The sequence below is a fragment of the Lampetra fluviatilis genome, chromosome 64 (assembly GCF_964198595.1).
Source record: "Lampetra fluviatilis chromosome 64, kcLamFluv1.1, whole genome shotgun sequence".
In the NCBI taxonomy this organism is placed as follows: domain Eukaryota; kingdom Metazoa; phylum Chordata; class Hyperoartia; order Petromyzontiformes; family Petromyzontidae; genus Lampetra; species Lampetra fluviatilis.
In genome coordinates this window covers 1,848,264-1,856,238 of record NC_136338.1, presented here as the reverse complement: position 1 = coordinate 1,856,238, position 7,975 = coordinate 1,848,264, and the positions used below count along the sequence as shown (strand labels likewise).

Genomic DNA, 7,975 nt, shown 5'->3' with positions numbered 1-7,975 from the left:
CAAAAACTTGATGCAGCTAATCTGGCTGTGACGGTCCCACCTGATGACGGAGACTTGTGTTGCCTCCGAAACGTCGTGATTTTTGTTTTTTATTTTATTTTATTTTCATTAATTTTGACCTACGTGACTTTACCGAAAAAACCTAAGAAGATAATTTCAGGGTGCTGATTCCAAATCTGATCTCAGATTTGCTCTATCACATCTCATTTTTATGCTATCGGCATACCCCATTTTCATTGATTTTACCCGAAAGTAACTCCGTCACTTATGATTGCAAGTTGTTGCGAGTCAGTGACTGCTTTAGTGTTAAAATATGGTGCTGTATTTTTAGGATAGTGCGTTTATAATATAATTTTATGTAGATATCCACATTTATTTAATATTTTTCTTATGCAGTTTTTTTTGAAAATGAAATATTTTATATCTCAAAAACCTGACGCGAGAGACAAAAACTGATGCCAGATTTGGAATCAGCACCCCCAAAATTACCTTAAACCCGTTGGAATACCTTATGCCAGAAAAAGTGTGTTGATCAGTGTAATACACGGGGGCATTGTCTGTGAGACCGATTGTCCTACAGCAGACACAGCAGCAGCCTTCTTCAGGGCCCAGTCTCACCGCCAGTGTCAGCCCAGAGGGCAGTACAAGGGCAATGCCACCACCATCATCAGGGCATTCATAGCTCGGGGCGAGCAGCTACAACGTGGGACCTTTATTGGCAGCATCAAAGTATGAAAAAACAAGAAGAGGTTTTACTCTTTCTGGCAATAAAACAGGATTTAAATTTAGCTGTGACGGTCCCACCCGATGACGGAGACTTGTGTTGCCTCCGAAACGTCGTGATTTATTATTTGATTTCTATAATTACTGCTATTATTTTATTATATTTTTTTACCTCCGTGACTTTACCGAAAAAACCTAAGAGTAATAAAACAGGAGTCGTTTCAAGTTGTTAAGATGTTCAAACACCAAATAGAGGATACATTTTGCAAAGGAATCAAGTTACTGCATTAACCACACACACAGTGCTTCTAGTGGACATGCAAACAAACATGATCTGATCATAATCTATGGACATTGTCTGTGAGACTGATTGCCCTACACCAGAGACAGCAGCAGCCTTCTTCATGGTCCAGTCTCATCAGCAGTGTCAGCCCAGAGAGCAGTACAAGGGCAATGCCACCACCACCATCAGGACATTCATAGCTCGGGGCGAGCAGCTACAACATGGGACCTTTTTGCCAGTATCAAAGTATAAAAAAAAGAAGTTTAATCCTTTCTGGCAATGACACAGGCGTTTAGCCAGGGTGGAAGAGTAGGCCAAAGCACCCTCGAACAAGCTACCCTACAGAGAGGCTCTTTCAGTGGATGATCCTTCCGCCAGCAGTGACGTGAGCAGGCGATTGCAGGTGCTGCGCCTTTTAACCTGCAGTCTTCATTACCCCCCCCCCCAAACAAAAGGCCACATCCGCGAATGGAACTTTGCGAATATTAAGACGCGCGCGCGCGCTCGTGTGTTTAACTTTCACAAAGCCGCGGGGTAAAAGTTTTTTTAAAAATTTAAACAACTCCTATTCACAGCGGCTGAATGGCTGAATTTTTGCACAATGACCCCGTTTCGCCACCACGACGACCACCAAAACACCTCCACCGCTCTCCCAGCGCGGGGCCTTCGTGCGCCACTTGAGAAGCCAGCGGCATTGTGAGGCGGACGCCAATTTCCGGAGCTGGAGTTTTTGAGAGAGAGGTGGAGAGAGATGGAGAGGGGGAGATAGAGGGGGAGAGATCGGGGGAGAGAGAGGGGGAGAGATATGGAGAGGGGGAGAGAGAGGGGGAGATGGGGAGAGAGGGGGGGAGAGATATGGAGAGAGGGGGGGAGAGAGAGGGGGAGATGGGGAGAGAGATATGGAGAGAGATGGGGAGAGAGATGGGGAGATATGGGGAGAGCGATGGGGAGAGAGATGGAGAGAGATATGGAGAGAGGGGGGAGAGCGATGGGGAGAGAGATGGTGAGAGATGGCGGAGAGAGATGGGGGAGAGGTGCAGGACTCTTGAGGTCAAGACGCTGGTGGACCACTCGAGTCACGGCCCGTGCCCTCGAAGTGCTGGGGGCTGCCCCCCCCACTCCCCCCTTTCAATGTGTAGACTCCGAGTGAGATGATAGAAGAGATGTAACCAAGATACAGATGTCGTGAGGACACAGGCTCAATACTACGTGAGGCTACATGGGTCTCTACGCTAGGCCACGGGTCTCTACGCGAGGCCATGGGTCTCTACGCTAGGCCACGGGTCTCTACGCGAGGCCATGGGTCTCTACGCTAGGCCATGGGTCTCTACGCTAGGCCATGGGTCTCTACGCGAGGCCACGGGTCTCTACTCTAGGCCATGGGTCTCTATGCGAGGCCATGGGTCTCTATGCGAGGCCATGGGTCTCTACGCGAGGCCATGGGTCTCTACGCTAGGCCATGGGTCTCTACGCTAGGCCACGGGTCTCTACGCTAGGCCATGGGTCTCTATGCGAGGCCATGGGTCTCTATGCGAGGCCATGGGTCTCTACGCGAGGCCATGGGTCTCTACGCTAGGCCATGTGTCTCTATGCGAGGCCATGGGTCTCTACGCTAGGCCATGGGTCTCTACGCTAGGCCATGGGTCTCTATGCGAGGCCATGGGTCTCTACGCGAGGCCATGTGTCTCTACGCTAGGCCATGGGTCTCTACGCTAGGCCATGGGTCTCTACGCTAGGCCACGGGTCTCTACGCTAGGCCATGGGTCTCTACGCTAGGCCATGGGTCTCTATGCGAGGCCATGGGTCTCTATGCGAGGCCATGGGTCTCTACGCGAGGCCATGGGTCTCTACTCTAGGCCATGGGTCTCTACGCGAGGCCATGGGTCTCTATGCGAGGCCATGGGTCTCTATGCGAGGCCATGGGTCTCTACTCTAGGCCATGGGTCTCTACTATAGGCCATGGGTCTCTACTCTAGGCCACGGGTCTCTACGCTAGGCCATGGGTCTCTACTCTAGGCCATGGGTCTCTACGCGAGGCCATGGGTCTCTACGCGAGGCCATGGGTCTCTACGCGAGGCCATGGGTCTCTACGCGAGGCCATGGGTCTCTACGCGAGGCCATGGGTCTCTACGCGAGGCCATGGGTCTCTACGCGAGGCCATGGGTCTCTACGCGAGGCCATGGGTCTCTACGCGAGGCCATGGGTCTCTACGCGAGGCCATGGGTCTCTACGCGAGGCCACGGGTCTCTACGCGAGGCCACGGGTCTCTACGCGAGGCCACGGGTCTCTATGCGAGGCCATGGGTCTCTACGCGAGGCCATGGGTCTCTACGCTAGGCCACGGGTCTCTACGCGAGGCCATGTGTCTCTACGCGAGGCCATGGGTCTCTACGCTAGGCCACGGGTCTCTATGCGAGGCCACGGGTCTCTATGCGAGGCCATGGGTCTCTACGTGAGGCCATGGGTCTCTACGCGAGGCCATGGGTCTCTACGCGAGGCCATGGGTCTCTACGCTAGGCCACGGGTCTCTACGCTAGGCCATGTGTCTCTACGCGAGGCCATGGGTCTCTATGCTAGGCCATGGGTCTGTATGAGGCCATGGGTCTATGCGAGTCTATAGACTCATGGCTACCTATGGTGGGAACTTCTTTCGCACCATACGAAGCCAACCGTGCTAATATATGGATATGATTTTGCGGAGTCTATCGCTCTGTTTAAGGCTATGGGGTCTCTATGTGCCAATTTTGGGCGATATTTGAGATGCGATTGCTAATCACTGCTTTTGCTACAACCCACGACCCACCACAGATAAGGGAACGGACGATACAATGAGTGGGTGGATTGTTTAAGGCGGCTGGCCAGTGTGTGGCAGAGGTCGCAAACGGGTTTTGATTCCTTACCCGTACCCGGCCGCACCAGGGTCGTAAACGGGGACCCGTACCCGTACCCGGCCGTACCCGTACCCTACCCGTACCCGGCCGGGTACGGGTAGGGTATCGGGTACCTGATTGCGACCTCTGGGATGAAGCCATGTTGCAGGCGCGGATGGGTTGATTCTAGGAACTTGAATTCTGAGAAGAGACAAGACGTTGGGAAATGAGTGACAGTTACTCACTAGTGACTCACGGCCTACCCGTACCCGGCTGGGTACGGGTAGCCGGGTAATCGGGTAGGGTACGGGTATCGGGTACCCGATTGCGACCTCTGGTGTGTGGAGCTGCGGAAGCGGCCGTTGCTGAAGATGCAATGTTGCCCTCTGTGGGTCCCAGCGAGGATTTTCAAGGTTTGCGCCATTGACAGCACGAGGTTGGAAGTGCCGATTGCTTAAAATTCCCGGTCCACCCTCGCGTAAAAAAAAACAATAAAATAAAAATAAACTTCTCGTCTCAATGTTTCCTTTCGCTCACCATGCTCGTAACCGATGGCAAGGCCCAAGGACAAGTTCAGATAATCGTCACTGGTGTTGGTGGTGGCCGTGAGCGGGAATCGAACTCGGGTTCGCACGCACAAAGACACACAAACACACGCGCGCGTTTAATCAGAAGGATTTAATATAGTGGTGAATGTCTCGAACACCGAAAGACGGATCGACACGCGTGACACAACGCTAACGCCCACGAGGTCTGCCAGCTGTCACTCCACGTCACAGTCACGTGCGCGTCACCTAAGCCGTTGTGACGTCAGCCCCCCACAACGCTCCTCCCCTCCACACCAAGCTCCCCCTACACACAGCACGTGGTCACTCAGGGGGGCCCATTGCAAGAGACACGCGAGACGGCGCCATGGAAATTCTCGATTTGTTTATATTTGATTAGTATCATTATTCTTACGGTCGCTTTATCATTATTTAGATGTTTACGGTATCATCATTATTCCTAGGGTCGCTTTATCATTATTTAGATGTTTACGGTATCATCATTATTTAGATTTTAGGGTATTATTGTTATTATTACAACGGTCGCTTACCCCGGGGGCAAGCCTCAGCGAGTCTCGTTAATCGTTTTTTTCACGAGGGTCCTGCCACGTTTTCGCAGGAGGGGTGGCGATAATTGCTGCTGCTGCTGTTGTGAAAATTCAAAAAATTTAGTGATGATTTTTTTAGTTTTTCCGCTGTGATATTTACTCAATTTAACAACAACGTGGACCGTGACGCTGGCGCGCGCACACACACACTTGGCCTACTCTTCCGCAGGACGTCACCGGGATCCTTTAACGACCACTGTGAAGCAGTAGGGGCGTATAGTACCAAGACAAAGCAGCAGTCGCAGCAGCAGCAGGAGTAATATCAACCCTGGTGCTGGGGTGCCTCTCCAATCTATCCATCATCTCACCACTCACAGGCCCCGCCATATCGTCCGGGAACTTCACAATAAACCCACAGACGCGAGATTCAACCAGGAAGGTTCCATGGTGTTGGATTAAGCCCCGGTTACAATTATGAATCAAGCCTGTCGACTTCATCGCAGGTATAACGTCTCTCACCTTGGCTCGCGACCCAAGGTCGGATACGCGAACCAGGGTCGGATACGCGACCCACCATTCGGCAATTCGTCACAGGGTGCACAAACAGGTTAGCGGACACGGGGAACGACACCTCGCCGTGCTTTGGAAGCGACTCTACGCGCGAGGCAGAGGATGCGTCACCGTGCCGTTACATTATTGGACGTTCTGACCGCGAGTACGCAACACGACAGAGTTACACCACGCGCCGAAAGCGCACTGCGGTGTGTGGGCGGTTAACTGGGTCGGGGCGGGCACACGCGACTGTCGGATATGCGACGCTGTACCGTAGTACAGCGTAGGGGCGCTGCGGTGGCTAGGAGATGTTAACTACCTCGCCTGGTGTACAGGAGGTCGTGGGTTCCATTCCGACCCTGACGCCTGTTGTACATTTGGAGTTCGTGGTCGTGGGATTTTTTCTCCGGGTCCTCCGGTAAAAAAAAAACGGGTCAACAGCTGCTCTTATTTCACAGTCGGGGAAGAAATAATCCGCGTTTTGAATGAGCGACGACGAATCGTGGATGTAGCGGTTCTGGAAACTCGGCCGAACGGCCGATCGACGGTGATCGTGGCGCTTGCGCCGCACGGCGGAGTCCTCGCTGAACGTGTGGGCCGGTTGTTCAGGCGAGGAAACGCGCTTTCGCTCGACCGCGGTTACTGACATTTCGGGAACACTTTTCGCATCGCCTACATCGTCTGGACCGTCCGCTGGACTGTCACCTCTGGACCGTCACATCTGGACAGTCACCTACGTCTGGACCATCACCTACGTCTGGACCGTCACCTACGTCTGGACCATCACATCTGGACCGTCACATCTGGACCGTCACATCTGGACCGTCACCTATGTCTGGACCGTCATCACATCTGGACCGTCACCTCTGGACCGTCATATCTGGACCGTCACGTACGTCTGGACCGTCACATCTGGACCGTCACATCTGGACCATCACATCTGGACCGTCACATCTGGACCGTCACCTACGTCTGGACCGTCACATCTGGACCGTCACATCTGGACCGTCACATCTGGACCGTCACATCTGGACCGTCACCTACGTCTGGACCGTCACATCTGGACCATCACCTACGTCTGGACCTTCACGACAGAACCGTACGCGAGCGACAGGGCAGAGTGACTCGTCTCTCAAGGTCGCGTGGGAGTCCATGACCCCCGTGGACTCGTCATCCCCCGACAGATTTGGCCAACAGGGGAACTGCAGAAAGTAGAGAGGGTTGGGGAATTACAGCAAAGCATGGGGTGGAAGGGGGCGTTTGCTATGCTCCAGCTGAGCTGTAAGAATCGGTCACGATCTCTGCCCAGCTGATGCTGGGGGGCTTTTAATAAGTCACATGATGCGTACGTAAATCATTAGCGGACGTTTTATATATATATACACATACACACACAAGTCAAGGGCGCTGTGGCGTGACGCGTTGGAGGACGCCACCACACGCCCTGCGTTCTGCGCTAGCCTGCAGTTTGTTACAGCAGCTGCCTCTCCAAGGAACGCACCGACAGTTTCACCACCACCACCACCGCCACCGCCATCTACACCTCACTTCAGGTTGTCAACTTCTGGGTGCCACTGCAGTTGACGTCTCTCTGACCTGGCCGCCTCCTCCTCCTCCTCCATTCACCCTGCTCACCACGCGTCCCACCCATCACTACCTCCTCCTGCTTCCCATTACAAGGCTCTCCCCCGCTGCGTTCCGAACCTACAAGTCGCTCACCCCACGCTCCCTCTACACGACGCGTCTCCCGCACACCGCAACCTCTTCCACCACTGCATCCACCTCGCCACGTTACACTCCCCAACTTACAAAGCTGCCCCCACGTCCTCCCCGCGAAATTCCGAGCGTCCCTCCGCACGCGCCGATTGACAAAAGGGGCCACGGCGCCTTCGGTCGCGCCGGGTGAACAGTCCGCCACTCCGACCCGCGTCAGCTTGCCGTAACTTCAACCGCGATGTTTCGCGGCGTTAGCGCGTCATTTATATATATGTGTGCGTGCGCGCGCGCGTGCATGCGTGCGTACATATATCTCAAATATTGTTATTTTTACACAACGATGCAACTTAACCCGGCTACAGCGAAGAACGATTCACCGACAGACACGGCGAAGGATGCAAACACATCCGATCGCGAGTAGACGGCACCCTGGCTAAAGCTAAGACCCAACGAACTACAACAGGACCACCGCACGACGCTAAACTTCACGCCTAGAGCATTCGGACGCGATCACGACGCCAACGGAAAGTGCGCGACCCCTAACCCGCGAGTCCGTGTCACGTATCAGCTGCGCGGCGCACAGATTATTTCGTAGAGTCCTCGACGGTATAATTCTGTACTTCTCCGTGGCTCTCCGCCCGACGCGTTGTCGCGTTTCGTATCGCGCGTCTGTCCCCCACCGGTGCGATCGTCCGACGTTTTTCGCCACCCCCCCCCCCTGATCCCTCCGCCCCCCCCC

The 7,975-nt window shown here is 54.0% G+C and overlaps 1 long non-coding RNA gene across 1 annotated transcript; it reads right to left on the bottom strand.

The window, feature by feature from the left end:
- Positions 1-4,800: 4,800 nt before the first annotated feature.
- On the bottom strand, positions 4,801-7,968 carry LOC144951838 (uncharacterized). The gene is made up of 2 exons (XR_013640531.1): positions 6,322-7,968; positions 4,801-6,271 (listed from the first exon to the last, which is right to left on the bottom strand). It is a non-coding gene; the product is annotated as an uncharacterized LOC144951838 (long non-coding RNA).
- Positions 7,969-7,975: the final 7 nt, after the last annotated feature.